At 29.3% G+C, this 18,805-nt stretch overlaps 1 protein-coding gene across 1 annotated transcript in view; it reads right to left on the bottom strand.

The window, feature by feature from the left end:
• Nucleotides 1–18,805, bottom strand: part of LOC138940723 (midasin) — a 114,447-nt gene that overhangs the window by 13,920 nt on the left and 81,722 nt on the right. The gene's annotated exons all lie outside the window — the stretch shown is intronic.

Below are 18,805 nucleotides of genomic sequence, written 5' to 3'. Positions count from 1 at the left end.
CAATGAGTGGCGGGTTTAGCGAACCCGACATACCCAGCCTATTTATTAAGAAAAAAAAAATCTTACTTATTTATTATAATTAACAAAATTAAATGAATAATTTGCGATTTAAATATTTTAACAGAATTATAATATAAGATAAATTTATCCAGATACATAATATTGAAAATTAAAAGAATGACAAATTTTTCTCTAAAATCAATAATTTGATTGATAATATATAAAAAAGTATAGAAACATATTTAAACATCTTTTAAGAGACTGTGAGTCGCGCGAAATATAAGACACGATAATATATTTTATATATGTTATTAAATTATTTTTCCTCTTTTTCTCTCTTGACCTATAAAAAATTGAATTGCAATATCAACGAAGATCGTTGATGGAAGACATTGTAGACTTACAAAGCTCGTCGAATAGTTTGCAACTGAAGGCGGCGATAAAATATCGGCCCGAAAAAATATTCACTATGTGGTAAATAAATCGGCATATCGACGAACAAAAATCAACCACCGAGAAAATTCTGTATCGCCGCATTTCTGAGCCTTTTATACGTTCGTATACATATATACGTATACATATCGCTATGTATCGGTATATTTGTATCTCGTGCCGCAAACGCAATCAAACAAATTTTCACGTGGTCGTTCGTCCTCATGCATATGCGGCATGTGACACTCTTTCCAATTGTAAGTTTGAAATTTTTTTCTACGAGAAATTAAGAATATTAAACTTTAGTTAGAGTTTCGCAAATATTATGCAAATGAAATACGTGGAATGAATAATGAACATAAATTATAATCGATAATTGAATAGACTATGATATAATACAATATAATCCATTCATGTAATAATAATTGGAATTTTATATTTCGAAAATTACGCGTGTAAATATTCAAGGGCCGAATTAATGATGTATTATAACGAATTATGTGCAAAGTTATAGCTCAGTGTGGGTTGTAAATTTAAAGAGGATATAATTAGTTAGTTTAGAGGAAGTACATGCAGTATTTGCAAAATTAATTTATCATGAATGTGAACAGTAAAAGAACATCGATCTCCAAGGAGACTTCTTAAAGAGAAGTAGTCGGAATCGCGCAAAGTATTAGGTGTACAACTTTGCTTCCGCCGTTTTCCTACAGATGGCTTTAGCGGTAAGTAGTGGTCGAAATAAATACATCATAGACGTCATGCGATAAACTTGGGCATCTGTCAACATAACCTCATAGAAACATTAGTCGATTTGTGTCCGCGTCATAAAGTTATTCTCGATTGAAAATGTCAGTTTACGAGCCAAATTCTCGTCATTTGCGGGAGGTTTTAATTTTCTGCTTCAATATGAAGAAATCTGCGGCTGAGACTCATCGAATGCTCTCAAATACTTATGGTGAAGCCGCTATAAGTGAAAGAACGTGTCGTGAGTGGTTTCAACGCTTCAAGAACGGTGATTTTCAGCATCGAAGACCGGCATAGCGGTGGTGAAGAGAGAAGGTTTCCGAAGATGCAGAATTGGAGGCATTACTTAATGAAGACTCGAGTCAAAGTCAAAAAGAATTGGCACGATCATTGGGAGTGACTCAACAAGCAATAACCAGTTTTTTTACAATAAAGCCTCGAATTTCGGAAAAAAACGGCGGAAGCAAAGTTGTACACCTAATACATATAATAAACATTCAAAGAACATACTATAATCAGTATGGAAAATTAGGCGAATGATGGTACGTGCTTGGTATAAAATATTCACAGACAAAATTGCAACAATACAGCTCATACATAGTTCTATATAATTAACAGCCTTTAGCAGCTTACGAACTGAATATGGTTTATTAGGAAGTTTGTAAAGCCTTTGCTTTGTGCACGATACATGATATCTTGTAGAAACTTTATAGGATCGATCGCAGCTGATTGAAAATTTCATTGTATCATCAATGAAGGCAGAGAATCAAGCTCTCTCTCTTGCACGTATATAATTTTAGAATTTTACTTATATAGTCCTTTTATCTTTTAAATATTATCGTGCGACAAAATAAGAAATTATCTTTGTAAAATATAGTAATTAATTAATTGCATCATATTGGACCAAACAGTAAAATTTTTATTATGAAGAGAATACCGATTATAATTAATGCATGAAAAGTCATAGAAGATTAATAACGATTGTACGTTCACACAGCAAAATTCGAGAATCGAATGTTTTTTTCATCACTTCAAATCAGAATATAATATCCATTAAAGGAGTGTTTATATATGTACGACCCAACTGGCAATTTATTGTTCGATTGTTATCACAACGTTTCGACCATATGGTTTTGGTCCTTATCAAGTGAACTAAAATTACAATATTAAATAATGATAATCACGTTACAAAAATGAAATAAACAAATTTATGTACCTGCATTATAGTTAAAGTTGAAAGAGAAAAAAGTCGCTATGTCATAATGACACACTGTGTCAACCTCTCTGTTTAAGATACCGAGAAAGACTAAACGACCTTAATTAATCTATCGTATATGTTATTTAAATTCTCTGTATCCTTTTGAGAGTTAACAATGTTGTCATATTTTTCAATAAAGAACATTTCAGCTATTTCTCTCTTTCTTACATGTTTTTCAGTATGCAGGATATCAGGCGTTGACCAATCGAAGTCATGATCAAATTCCAATTTGTGTTTACTAATAACAGAAAGATTACTAGCGTGCATTTTTATGTTATTAAAATGTTCCTTGACGCGGGTAACTAAATGTCTTTTCGTTTGACCAATTGCAATTTATTTTATAAACAACTTCCGTTCTATTACTAATAGGCAGCACATCCTTACCACGTTTAATCAATGAGTTTAATTTTTTAGGTACATTGTAGACAACATTAAAACCCATATCTTTAAAAAACCGACCGATACTGTCACTCAAACCTTCAACAAAAGGTAATGCAATGTAAGAGGGCTTGTCTACATTATTTTCTTCAGTACTCGGAATAACATCTCACCACGGTGTTTCAAAAAATTAAGTCTCTTACAAACATAACGTGTTTACAACGTGTCTCGGAAAATAATTATTGAGTAAAATCCGCTTCACGACATCAATATTTTTACCATGAAACTGATCGTCAGACAATAAAATAGCATGGTCAACGAGATTAAAAATGGTGTTTATTTTATATTTAAAAGGATGGTTAGAATAAAAATTAATATATCTGTTGGAACAAGTAGGTTTTCTATACCAATTAGTTAAAATTTTTCCATTAAAGCGGATAACAGTGGTGTCCAAAAAATTAATACATGAGTCCGACTCTGTTTCATGCGTGAATTTTAAGCGTTGGTGATAACTGTTGAAAACCAACTTAATCTCGTCCACCTTTGCACGGGGAACGATGGCAAAGATATCATCCACGTATCTATAATAAACGGGAACAGTAAAACTCAACAAACTCAAACAATGTGTCTCCAAATCATCCATCACAATATCTGCCAAAATAGGTGATAAAGGAGATCCCATAGGACTGCCAAAGATCTGCTCATAAAACTGTCCATTAAAAGAAAAACTAGTCGAATCTAGATAATATCCATTATTATTCTGGATGTCTTTTTTCCTTTAACGATTAAGCCGTATTTTAAGAAGGCGCATTAATTCTCCGACGCGGTTTCGTAGCGAGAGGGAGATTCTCGAAGAATATCCGGCGGGATTATCCTATGGATGAATCGAAGGGCGCCCAAAAATATCAGGCATGAATCAAAGTGATTGATGCCGGTCTGATATGGATTTCACGTACCGGCATAAACCGGCTGATAACCTTTCGAAGTCGCCCATTTTTCACAAATCCGTCAAAAATTAACGCAATCTGACGGTCTGCCTCGCCAGGCAAAATCGCTGCCAGGGATATGATGGAGCAGCTTAATCTGCTCAAGCAAATAAATTACGAGTAAATATTCATAAATATTCATTACGTAATCGTAGTGCATAATGAATCGTTACTCGTGTACTTATTGTCGATTAAGTTCAGAAATTTAATTAAGTTAAAGCTCGTTCAAAAATCAGAATTGGTCTCGAATATACAATATATTGCTTACTTGTTCATTATTTTTGTTACAAATAACGAGAACAAGTCTCATATCGCTGTACACTTAATCGGATATAATGTTGTTGAAAATGTGTATGCATGTACGATAGTAGATGTTAGATAGTTATATTTTTGTTCGAGGTGCTAATAATATATATTTTGAATAAAAATTATGAAAATGCTCTCGCGCGAACATATCCTGTGCAAATGCGAATTTACTATCGTGGTTTGCCACCCGTTATACTTTTATTTCCACGGGAAACGACATCGTCACGAAATTATCAAATGTGTTTTCTGCGTGAGCAGTACATATTATAAGAAACGAATGCAATTTTCAGAGAAATCGGTTACTGGAGAAATATCTCACGAGAATTTGCCTCATGGTCTTTTCATCTCGCAAAATGTGTAACCTGTTAATTCTAGCAAAATTTAACTATTGTTTGATTCGAATATTACATATTTTTTTTATTTTTTAAATACAGAGATAAGAATATATGTGTGATAAACCTGTCAATCGCAAATCAAATATTTTTCAAAGAGAAAAAGATATGAAGACGAGCCCGTGTGAAAATGGCACAGTATGCCATGCCGTACATTACGCGTGCATTAAATATTTATTGCATTCGCATACTGAAGCCTCGACGCCATGAATTCATCCCCTCGTGTGTTACGTAGCGAGAAAACTCAATATCGAATTTCTACGACTGTGCTTTTCGGCGCGAGTTTTACCGCCGGCTTTCTTGCGTGGGAAGTACCTCATTTTTTTCTTTTACGATAAAACCCAAGAAGGTAAAAAAAAAAGTATTCAGGCATTCCTCACCAAGAAGTTGCGATCAAAAATTCCATATAAGTCCACCTAAAAATGAACTGCTTGGGATTTTTAAAATGATCATGAAAACATGTTAGTGCACATATTGTATAAGGTTAAAGGTAAAAAAAATAAGTATTATATGCCTTGCATCCAAGGTATTGGAGGTAGGTCGTTTTAAGAAATTTTTTTTTTTGACATTTATAGCTAAAATTATAAAATATACAAAATTTTTATAGATATGAATTTTTTAGGATTTTTCCCATACTTTCAGATAAAAAAGTTAATTTTAGTGAGAAAAATTTAATAATACGAAGAATATCAATTTTTTAGTTTTAAGTAAATAAATGAAAAATTATATCCACTTTAAAAAATCTGAAAAAATTCTCAAAAATACTCCAATATATGTAGAATATGGTACCATAAATGAAATTTTGGGATCGCAATGGGATCCACTCGTAAACGAATATTTTTTCCAAAACAAAATTGGAATTTCAGCCAAATTTCAACCAAAAAACTCGATCATATCAATTTTTTTAAATTATTTTAATTATTTAATACTATATAAATAATATATTTTTAATAAATAACTATGAAATAAAAAATAGTTCTGGAGTCTTTGCGTTTTATATTTTTTAGGCTCACTTATTTCTTCTTTTTTTTTGAAAGAAGTCTTGTTCCTTGTCAAAACTAAATTTTTTTGGAACCAATTGATCTTCGCTCGCAGGAATAACCGCATGATATTTTAATGTACCCGGAATAGTTTTCGCTAATGCAAATCTTGGTTCCAAAAACTTATTTAATTTGTCGTGATTTGTTTTCGAACTAAATAAAATTGTTGTCTCTTTCAGATTATTTTTGGCCCACATGTAAAATGTCTCAGCATTGAGGATTACACTTCCTTGCAAACTAGCTTTTCTTGCTAGTCGTTTTAAATTTCCACCAATACCATCACAAGGACCTTTCCCATGTGCTGTGGCAAAGAAGTGCCATTCTGCCGTGATACCAAAAAAATCACGTGCATGGTAAAGCGAATTATGCAAATAATTGAGCAATAATACATTAAAAAATTAAGTGTAAAAGGAAGTATCTTAAAAAATCTATTTGTTTTATATTGATTTGACTGAAATTCCAATTTTGTTTTGGAAAAAATATTCGTTTACGAGTGGATCCCATTGCGATCCCAAAATTTTTTTTATGGTACCATATTCTATATTATTGGAGTATTTTTGAGAATTTTTTCAGATTTTTAAAAGTGGATATAATTTTTCATTTATTTACTTAAAACTAAAAAATTGATATTTTTCGTACTATTAAATTTTTCTCACTAAAATTAACTTTTTTATCTGAAAGTATGGGAAAAATCCTAAAAAATTCATGTCTATAAAAATTTTGTATATTTTATAATTTTAGCTATAAATGTCAAAAAAAGAAAAATTTCTTAAAACGACCTACCTCCGATACCTTGGATGCAAGGCATATAATACTTATTTTTTTTTACCTTTAACCTTATACAATATGTGCACTAACATGTTTTCATGGTCATTTTAAAAATCCCAAGCAGTTCATTTTTAGGTAGACTTCTGACACGTGGAATGCACCATATGCGTGTCAAAAAATAGATGGCTAGCAATGGATAAAAAATTGGACGTAATGTAAAAATACTTGTATACAGAAGGAAGTAATAGTTTTCTTTCAATATTCTTAAAAGAATATTTTAATTTTTCTCGACATCTATCAATAGTAGAAACAGGAAAAGATTTCTTATATAAGTGTCTGTCGTATAAAAATTAAATCTTATATTGTCTTTGTATCAAAGTGAAACAAAAGATAATGACATCAGCGAATGATTTAAATATTAATTGCTTTTTAATTTTATAATTGTACAACAATTATATATATCATCCTCTCTCTCTCTCTCTCTCTCTCTCTCAGTTTTGAAAAAATATAAATTATTTATATCATGATTTATATAATGATAAAAATACATCATCGTTAATAATATGATCATGTAGTGGGATATACAAAGTAAAAGAAGTGCGTACTCACTAAAGAAATCTGATAAGTAAATATAAAAAGATTTTGTTTTTTAAAAAAGAAAGATATACTCAAAGCGCGGAATCCATTGGCGACATGTATTTTAAACAATGTATACATATATATGCTTAGTGTGTGTACGACCTGATTTCTACAGGGTGTATTACATATCGAGTTTGCTAAATTTGATTATTATCATGAAGTAACGGAGCAAACAATTTTGACTCTTAAAAAGATACAACAAAAGGTTGAAAAAAAATTAAAGCATATTTCTGGACATTAAATCTTTAGACAAAATTCCAGAGAAATATTTAACAGTATTCTATAAATTAATATAATTTAATAATTACGTAAATATCTAAAGCTGTCTTTTTATATCGAAAACAAGAGTATTCTTGTCAAAGATGTAATTCAATTTTGTGAAGATATATAGATTACAAATTAAATTAAAAATAGTGATAGTAATTTTTGAGAATAAAATTTAATTTGACGAAGTATCCAATTTCAAGAAACCAAGCAATTATATGGAGTAAAATATCAATTTCCAGGTTTTATAAATACAAAAACATATGGAATAATACAGATCGAAAAGAATTGGAAATCCAATCAGCCAGGAAATTTAAAGATCCAACGATTCAAGTTAATATTTAAAAGGCTTTATATTTCAATAACCCCCCCGATAAAAATGTGATAAATCTGAATCTTTAATTAAATTCCTTTTATCAACAGAATCTATGTAACATCTATCAGCTGAAATATTACAGATTCTCGCGATTTATAAAAATAATTATAATAGATCAATAAAAATAGATAAATTCCTAAAAATAATTGCTTTAATAATTTCTTAACTATTCCAAACTATATCAATTCTACATTTTTATCATGAAAATAAGGTTACAGGATTATGGATGAAGCGCGACAGAAGATCTAACGAAATTCATGGGAAGTGGACCATGAATCGTTAGCGCAAATTCTCACTCAAAGATATGCGCTTTTTGGTCATTGACTGGCACTGGTAGAGCGCGATAATGACGACAAGGATGTTCCTGAAAGAATCGCGCAAGAATGAAATCTTTTTCAGTTTATTCCTTCGAGCTTATCTTTTCGCGATATCTTATTAACGATTGCACGAAGCTATGTAATCCAATGACAAGTTCCTGTGATGATGTAAAACCGATTTTGTCATAACAAAATTCATTATGACAGAAATTAGGAAATATTATTTATTTTTAAATACCTGCCATTAAAAATTAAGCATCGAATTAAAACCGCTGGCAAGCAAAGGCCACAGTCAATATTACGCTGTGATTTGATAACGATTATATGTATAAAAGCTAATCGCTCTACTGTCGTACAAAAAAAAAAAATGAAAAAATGAATACACCTGTATATCATGTAAACGGTTTTATTTTTGGCAAATTTATTGCAGAAATAACACACATTTTTTATGATGCCATAGAACATCATCAGCCTGCAAAGGGATTGATTTTTATGCGTTTTCGGATATATCTTCAAAGTCTCCAGGTGCAATATCATTTTAGTCCGCTTTCATTACGATGACGCTTTTTATGTACGCGCGCATTTATATATATTTAATGGATAAAAATAACATTCTATATTATTATGTAAAAAAAATTCTTCTTTTACTCTTCCTTCTAAAAAACGAGTTTTAAAAATGTTTATATTAAATCTCTGTTTGATGAGAGAAGCAGCATAATCTTGTTACAGTTTTCACAAATTGCGCGGAACTTTTAATCGTGTTTTCATAAAAGAGGGAGAAAGAGAAAAAGAGAGAAAGGTAATTGTTAGCAGAGAGTGACATAATGTCGCGCTAAACAGATTTTAAATTTCTAGACGTTCAGGGGGGCAGTTGCCTACCGTGTAAAATATGATTATCGCGCACGAAAATTTCGGTATATATAGAGCATGTTCCGTTCGTCTCCCTCGTGACTATAAAGATAAATCAAAATATAACATTAAATGAAATTTCACTCGCATCGTAAAGTGGCTCTGCAGTTTTTGGTGTCTTGGGGAAGACGAGTGGCCTTTAGCGTTTTATTCGAGTTTCTCAAGACGATTGATTCCGGTTTGATGTACTCGGCGATTTTACAATATAATTAAGAGGTACTTGCGCATAACCGCTGATATTGAGATGATAAAACATCTGTTAAAACGATTACGTGCATCTTGACGAGTCCATTGGAACATATTGGAATAAATTCACTCAATAAAAATATGTAATAAATAATAATATGATGTTTATAATGTTTATCATCAATTAGTATTAATATGTATGACCGATAAAAAATATAATATATTATATTTATATATAATAGAAAAATTATATATTATATACATAATAGAAAATATTTTACTTCGATAATTTTTGCACTCGATTTAATACAAGAATTTCAATTAACAGCTTTAACTGGGTAAACTTTGCAAAACGCCCCTTTGGTTTATTTCACAGATTTTAGTATAGTTTCTAACACAATGCTTAAAACTCTTCTGAAAACTTATTTCATTAAAAAGATCATACGTCAAAATATATTACGCATTGTAAATAGCAACGATACATACCACAGAAATTTATCATTATAAAAGGAAGAAATTACAAATGTAAAATAAAAAGGAAATTTCTAGGCAAGCTTCTAAGCATACTTGCCAAACATTAAAGCACGATAGCTTCGTACCGTTAAATGAGAAATAAGAAACCTCCATAAAAGCGAAGAAAACTCTTCTTCTCTCTAAAATATAATAAAAAACGAAGCAATCCTTCAAATTAATAGTAGCTTTGTGCCATCAATTAATATTTTTTTCCGTCTGGCTTCAGTATTGACATGAAATATTCTTTCTTTAATCGGATCATCATTCGTTTTTATCAAACAAACGAAAAATACTGCAATATTTTTGTTATAAATAAAGGATAATATCATATATTTCTACGTATTTAAAAAAGCTTTTTAAAATTCTAAAATCGTGATAATTGCTATAAATCTTTGTAAAAAGTCTTCTCATTTTAAAATGTTTTAATTACATGTATTTTGTATATATTTCGTAGCCTTCGTCTATAATGATGAAAGTGTGATTAAACATAACAACAAGAAAATTCAATATACATAAAAATAAAAGAAGCTTTCTAGAATTTTGAAACCTCAAGGTCTTAAGTATATATTTTAAGCAGTTGTTTTTATTATAGAAAAGTAAATATAAACAAATCAAAATACACACACACACACAGTATCAAAAGTAGCAGTGCCAGATTAGTGTATAACATAGTGACGGCTCATATAGAATAAAACTTATGAATTTTATAAAATTTTGATTGATATTGACCTTGTGCATTATCGCAATAAAAGTTTATAGCTGTATAACAAATTTTATTACTCAATAAATTAATAATATAATTAAAAATGGGAGAATTTGGACTGAGTGATCTATGGAATCGTTTGGAAAAGCAGATTTCTCCCATGAAAAAGGACATGTTACTTACGGCTTCATGCTGGCGTTGCAACGAGGGTACGCAGTTTTTTTTATTTTTTTTATTTTTAATAATCTGAATAATAAATTCTCTTTATAAAGATACTTGTGGAATAAAATTATGAAATCTGTGTTTTGTGTACATACACAGTCTATTCACTAAGAAGATTGCATATTCAATAACAAAGTTGCATATATTATTACTACTTAAAAAACAATTACATATGTAAATCTATTTATGATAGGTAAGAGTAAGGGAAAGCTCATATCCCCATGTAAGTGTATAAAACAATTTATACACGTTAATTGTCTAGAGAGATCGGCAAATACTCGGAAAGGACGTCGCTGCAAATTTTGTCGTACTCGATATCCATTAGAAATAAGGCGCAAATCATTATTAAAGGTAAGCCATAAAAGATTTGATAACCGTATAAAGCTATATGTATGCAGAATATAAGAAGCAGTATATATAAAGTTTGCAGAAAATAGCAGAATAAGTTTAGAAAAAAATAAAAAAGTTTTTCCACTTTAAAATAGATTTTGCAATTTAAAAAATATTGTTCTCCCAAAAAATAAAACTAGTTGTCAAAGTCAAAATTCGTAACTATATATGCCGAAGTAATAAAGCTTGGTAACGGAACTTATCATATTGTACGATTAGTTTATAATTTATTACAACGATTTAATAAACAAATTAGAGCCTAAAAATATAAAAATAAGGATAAATATCAAAGAAGAAATAAAAATATAATTTAAATAATGTTTTAAAATCTTTGCGCGTCTGATTTTAGTTATAATAATTTTATTAGAAAAATGATCAATTTTTTTTTCGTTAAACGTGCGTATATATAATACTAAAATATTATAACAGTGTTACAGAGACGGTACATTGCTTCAGATGTTTCGAGAAATTCATGCTCTTCTTTTTAAAATATTACTTTTGATGTTCTTCTACTTGTTTTTCATTAGCACAATAGTTTATGTGATTATATCATTTGATTATATTATAAGGGATCACAATACTTTTATCGTTATCTATATGATCATAATATACTTATGCACTTTATTTTCCTTCATTTATATGACTGAGCCCATTATTATAAACTGGAATAATAGGTATGTTCAATTAAGTATGTTTAATTAACTATTTCAATTTTTTACATAGTTTGTAGAGATAATAACTCGTAAATCTAATTTTAATACGACAAATTATTTGTCAAATTTTAGAGTTGATTTGTAAAATAATTAAGATCAATCATAGATCATAAATTGTGTCGGAATTAAATGATTACGTAAATAATTGCGAGTACGGAATTTTCAACAAAATAAATTGCACGAGGAATAATCATATTTCTCTTAACTAATATTAAATTTATTTTTGATGTAATTCATCATTATTATAACTTATTATTAAGAATTGATTATAAAGATATACAATGATTTATTTTGGTATTTTTACTAACAATAAAACGAAATCCATCAAATCCAAATTGATAAAAGTATCCTAAAAGGATGATTAAAATGCTTTGAGACACACACGCTTTGTGTCTGCGACCACAATAAATAAAACAATTCTATTAAACAAACGACAAGTATTCTAATTATAATTGTAAAAATACTAAAATATATATTTAATAAGAATATATAACAGCATTCTATAATAAATACAATAAAATAAATGTTCTATTTTTTTTTTTTATTTATTTATAGAATACATGAAATTTATCGTAGGAGCACTCAAGAAGTTAAACTGAAGAAACAATATCCAAATATTTGAGTAATTTAAGCGTAAATAAAATTTTATTATTCTGTATATTTGCAGGTTATCGTGTAACTATTATAAAGATATAGAAAAATGTTTTATATGATATTTTACATTTTTGACGATATTTTAAGATTTCCAATGAGAAATACCGATCGAAAAAAACGTATTTCTGTATTTCTCAATGGGTTAGTTTTATATTTTTAGATAACTTATTGTAGCATATATATATATATATATATATATATATATATATATATATATATCTGCAAATTCAAATTACAAGATTTTTTTTCGTACATTAATAAGGAGAATATATTAATATTAATAAAGATATAAAATATAATATTATTAAAATTAATATAAAAATATAGTTTATATACCATTATAATAATAAATCTCTCTCCATAATATTATAAATATATTAATATATTAATAAACAAAAATTGCTTATTTTTGTTTATTACTAATTAATGTTGGTTATTTATGCGATAATGGTTATAATGCGATTTATTTAATACAAAGGTAATTTGAAAAACTTCTCTTTATGATATTTATAGACAAAAAGACATTGCATCTTTATATAATTTTTATAAATATGTATTTTGCATTTATATAATCTTATTTATTTTATAATTAATTAAATTTATACACTAAATGAAGCAATAAAAAATACATTCTTATAATACATTAATGATAAAATATGTTTATTTAGACATTTTTCTAATAATTACGATAAATATAAATTTACTGTATATACAGGGTATCCTAGACCCACCCGTACACCCCTTTTCTTTCAAAAACTAAGCATTTTAGAGAAAAACGTTTTCAACAAAAATTGTATGGTTTTGAGGAGAACATAAGATGGTGTCATTGATTTGACCATGGATGGCATCGTTAAGGTCAAGTCAAGAACACCTTTAATTTCTTAAATGGAACCCCCTATTTTTCATTACATACTCTTGTAGTTTATCTCAAGAGCTTTCCAAAACACTATAATAAAGTATTTTTTCATTAAGTACTTTTTGAGTTATTTTATATTTTAATCTGACATATTTTGATGTAACAAATAAAATATCTTGTAAAATATTGAGTTTTCGATAATCTTACCGTAATACTTTTATGTACAGAATAATGAGACAATTCAATTAGTGCCAAAAGAAAAACGAATAATTATTTAAAAAAATACATTGTAAATAATTTTCTTAAAAACTATTATTTTTTTATACTAATTGATTTGTCTCGTTATTCTGTACATAAAAGTATTACGGTAATATTATCGAAAACTGAATATTTTACAAGATATTTTATTTTTTATATCAAAATGTGTCAGATTAAAATACAAAATAACTCAAAAAGTATATAATGAAAAAAACCTTTATTATAGTATTTTGGAAAGCTCTCGACATAAGCTATAAGAATATGCAATAAAAAATAGGGGGTTCCGTTTAAGAAATTAAAGATGTCCTTGACTTGACCTTAACGATGCCATCCAAGGTCAAACCAATGACACCATCTTATGTTCCCCTCAAAACCATACAATTTTTGTTGAAAACGTTTTTCTCTAAAATGCTTAGTTTTTGAAAGAAAAGGGGTGTACGGGTGGTCTAGGACACCCTGTATATACATATTTACTTTTATATCTTTAAGTAAACTTTAGCTTATCCCTTTTAATCTTTATTATTATATTATAATTATATTCTTACGATAACGTCGATATAAGACAATTGATATTTTTAACAATTTTTTTTTTTCAATTTTTGTTATTTTTGTATGGAAAACTTTACACAGATACGTCGCCAGTAAAAAATATCCAAAGAATAACTTTTCACTTGATTGTAAACTTTTATCTAAATGTTTGCTTTAGAGACTCACTCTTTTTTTATACGCTTGTGATATTGTGCAATATTTCTTTAAAGGAATATCGATAGCGTGCAACCAGGTTTTCTTTTCATTTTTATTACGAGAAAATTACTAAATGAAGAAAATTATTAACACAAAGTGTCACACATACTAAATTTATATAGCTTCAGAAGAAAAGCTCTTTAATCTCAATGCTGTTTCACACAGTTACTTAATTACACATAATAATCCACCGACGCTGTTATGGCAAGATTATGTTCTATCTAACAATACAAAATTCTATGCGCATTATTATGCATTTCAGAGAACATTAACGGATGAATATTGAAGATGTAAATAGCTACTTTGAAAATTATGAGTTAGTTATAGAATTCCCAATTCCTTCCGTATTCTATGCCATAATCAAATTAACAATTGCTATTGTCTTGCGTCGGGAAGTTGAATTAAACTTTGAATTTTACGTAGTAAACGGTATGAATTATACGAATGTAAGTATTCTCGAAAGTTTGAAGGTGCTTTCCGTCACTGATAAAAGCTTCTAAAAACTTTAGTACGTCAGTGATACTTTCTTTTAGTAATTTTCTCGTAATAAAAATAAAAAAAACAATGTAATTACATGCTATCGGTGTTCTTTTATCAAAGAAAGAAGATATTTCGAACCGGCGTAAGAAAAAAAAATGATTCCCCCCCCCCCCAAAAAACAAACACTTAAATAAGAATGTGCAACGACACATTATAGTAAAAAATTTAAAAAATAAAAAAATTTTAAATTTATATAAACACATTATTATATTAATTCAAAAAAGGGGATTATGTATATCTTTCTTTCCGATGACTCTCTGATTTCTTTCGATTCGCGGAGTTTCTATATTTTCTCGTTTGACTGAGAACACGATGCTATCAAGATTTCATTGTATTTTCGGGACAATGACTTATTAAATTTGAATAGAGCGATAGAGGCAGACGCAAGCCTGTGAGATTTCTCATGCGCGACGATTATAAAGAAACTAAAGAGAGAATAGCCGATGAAGTATAAAAGCTATTCGAATTTTATCGAATTTCTATTGAAGATTAGTATTTCGTAATATTATCCGTTGAACATGAAAACATAGCAAAGTGCAAAGAATGTCATAAAATATTACAAGATTAGGTTGTTCATTTGTCAAATCTTAAACATAAATATTTTACGTTTATAGTCTATTTTATAATTGTTGCTTAATTTTTAATGACAATTTTTCTAATATATCTGAAGTTGTAAAAGTGTCTTATAATTTTTTTTTCGACAATGAAAAATATCATTAGAAGTTTATTTCACGCTTGTTTAATTTAATTATCCTTCGAAGAGAAATTCAGAGTTTTGAAAGATAAAAATAAGTATATTCGATTAATGCACTTCGTTATCACATCTCAGATCCTTATTAAAAAAAATCTACATATGCAAAAAGCAAATTGTTCTCGAGCCTCATCCTTTGGAATCATCACGTGTTCGTGTCAAGGTCTTTACAGTTAATTATGCGCTTCACGACACAAAATATCGCCAACGACGATATCGATAACAATTTTATCGTAAATTTCACGTAACCCGATTAAAAGTTTTTCTACTTCCGTATGCGTTGTCTCTTCTCTCTCGGCCTATATCGATTCGATACCGCGTCCTTCGTTCTTTCACCGTGAGTAGTTTTTTTCAGAAATATAACTAAATTTGAATAGAGCTGAAAAAAACGAAGCAAAGTGGCAAATATCGAATCTTAAAATTTTCTCGGCTTATTATTTTATTCACGATTAATGTTTTGATATAGAAAAAAATAAAAGAATAGTTTTTTGTAAAGAATAAGTTAAGACCGATTAATGATATCGCATTGTGCGCGTGTATGATTTTTATTTTCACAATAAAAGAAAATTATGTTCTATAATCTTGAAGTTATTTTTACACGAGAGAGAAATCACGAGATATTTTTGCTTCACGATTATGTGATATACTCAGTATAACTATATACTTTATAATATGATAAATCCAGTTAAGGCGATTCGCCTAAATCCTTCCTATTTTATTTGGAAGAGATGGAGATCCACATCCATTTCCTTGCGTACTCAGATTCTGGCAATATCCCATTAAAAAGCTTGTCAAGCTAGATGACAGGAATAGCCACTAGCGAAAAGATGATAGTTTTCCCAGCCTCTACAATGCGCGGAAGTGTCCTCTTCACGAAGATCTGGGCAAACACATCTCGGCTGCATGTCGTCCCTAGAATCGCGGATTCACTGTCAGCGAGAGAGAATCCCTCGTACTCGACCGGCTCGTCGACTCGAATTCTGACTGACTTTGCAATCGCACCGATGGCATTTTCATTCCAGTTAACATATCGAATCTTTGAATCCGTCTCATCCACTAATCTATCAGCCATATTGATGTTTCCCAGCTATTTTTACGATTGAGCTCGTGATCCTGAAAAGTTCCACCCTAATAACTTTTCAGGATCAAGATTTGAAGGAAAACGTCTCGGATAAAAGTTGTAGGGAACAAAGGGGGCTATTTAATAGTGACCTTGGATTTGACATTAAAGGCCATTTTCAAGGTCATTTGAAGGTCAACTTCCGTTTTTTAAATGGAACCCCCTATTTTTCATTACATATTCTTGTAGCTTATCTCGAGAGCTTTCCAAAACACTCTAATAAAGTATTTTTTCATTAAGTACTTTTCTGAGTTATTTTATATTTTAATCTGATATATTTTGATATGAAAAATAAAATATTTCGTAAAATATTCAGTTTTCGATAATCTTACCGTAATACTTTTATGTACAGAATAATGAGACAAATCAATTAGTGCAAAAAAAAAAAATTGTTTAAAAAAATACATTGTAAATAATTTTCTTAAAAACAATTATTTTTTTATACTAATTGATTTGTCTCATTATTCTGTACATAGAAGTATTACGGTAAAACTATCGAAAACTAAATATTTTACGAGATATTTAATTTTTTATATCAAAATATGTCAGAGTAAAATATAAAATAACTTAAAAAGTACTTAATAAAAAAAATACTTTATTATAGTGTTTTGAAAAGCTCTCGAGATAAGCTACAAGAATATGTGATGAAAAATAGGGGGTTCCGTTTAAAAAACGGAAGTTGACCTTCAAATGACCTTGAAAATGACCTTTAATGTCAAATCCAAGGTCACTATTAGATAGCCGCCCCTTTGTTCCCTACAACTTTTATCCGAGTTGTTTTCCTTCAAACGTTGATCCTGAAAAGTTATAAGGGTGGAACTTTTAAAATGGGACACCCTGTATATATACGCGCAGAATATATAGCTTATTAAAATGGTTAAAAAAATGGAGAACTGGAAAACATACCTGCCAATATTTACAATTAATTGAACTGCTATAATATATGTCATTTTTTAGAATACGCTGTTATGACATCAGTTTGAAAACTATGGCTCATGTTCTGGGTTTCTCATAATTTATAAGTTATAGCTATATAACACGCATTCACAATTATAATCCTCTTATTTTTAAAAATATATTATACATGTGTTATTGTACAGCGCCTAATTAAATATCAAATATTAATTTAATGGTGCATCAAAATGATAAGCTGCTTTAACGCTGATGGCATCGATCCAAAGGTCGTTTCTAACTAGGAAGGCAGTGATATATGTTGTTTTTGGAGAAATGTGCCGTATGCCCAAAATGATTTATTAGCCGATGTTGTGTATGTGCACGAATCACTCTCTGCAAGGGTGCACCCGGTGTACAAAAGTATACGCGCGCGCCCCAAATTTCGGAGAAATCATTGAGCCAGATCCAATGAGATTTAAGAAAACCGCATGCATATGATATTAGTAAGATAGAAGATGTTCAAGATCGATATCCTTCTTCCGACATTATATGCACTTGTACAAGATGCTTTCACAAGCTCCTTCTTTCAATTACGAGATATAAAGAATATAAATAGATATAAGAGTGAAAATTAAAACAACGTTGATTATTCGTATCACTTGTTATAAAGCAAAGAAATAGAATATAATCTTTAATTATTTAAACAAGAATATTTATCAAATTAAGAATAAAAGATTACAATAAAAAATCAAATTTTATCCTGTTGTATTTAATTTCATTTTAAGAGGTAATTAATATAATGTTAAATATTAATTAAAATTATAAAAAGATATTTTTTGTTAAAAAAAGTCGACTTTAAATTCACAAAGAAAAACTTGTTTTTGAAAATATCTTTCACACATCTTTCATTATAATTTCCGAAAAAGATAAGAGACATTCTCTATAAACAATATCGTAAATATTTAATTGCGTACATTTCCCAAAAGCTGGGTTTGGAATCTCATGTGTATGTGTATGCGAGCATGGATTGTAAATTTAATATTAAATTACCTTTATGAGCTAACTAATTGTAAGTAGTTTTATTTGTGTCTGTTCAATGTCAATGTAAAATGCAAATTAGACATAAACTATATTAAACGTGCGGTTGGAATACAATAGTCGGCATCTTTGAAATCGTAAAGCGCATAAATTTGAAGAGGAAAAGTGCGTCGTGCCCAGCACGTAATATAACATGTGTCACGCGTATTTTATGCGATTGCGACAACACATTTTACGACAATCTACGAGGGTGGGCGTACGTTTTTTACGATTCTCGGAAATTTCAACAAGCTCGTCGCGTAAATACAGGATAAATATCTCCCTGTAGAAGCGAAACTACCCCTGAATAGGCAGACGCGTAACTTTCCTTCGAGAGAAACCCACGAGTTAAGGAATTGCGCCCGGTATCTTGGG

Source organism: Polyergus mexicanus, unplaced genomic scaffold, assembly GCF_030449975.1.
Source record: "Polyergus mexicanus isolate NDT 795.1 unplaced genomic scaffold, iyPolMexi1.0 SCAF_17, whole genome shotgun sequence".
Taxonomy (NCBI): domain Eukaryota; kingdom Metazoa; phylum Arthropoda; class Insecta; order Hymenoptera; family Formicidae; genus Polyergus; species Polyergus mexicanus.
The sequence above is the reverse complement of the archived record's forward strand: the minus strand, read 5'-3'. Positions and strand labels throughout refer to the sequence as shown.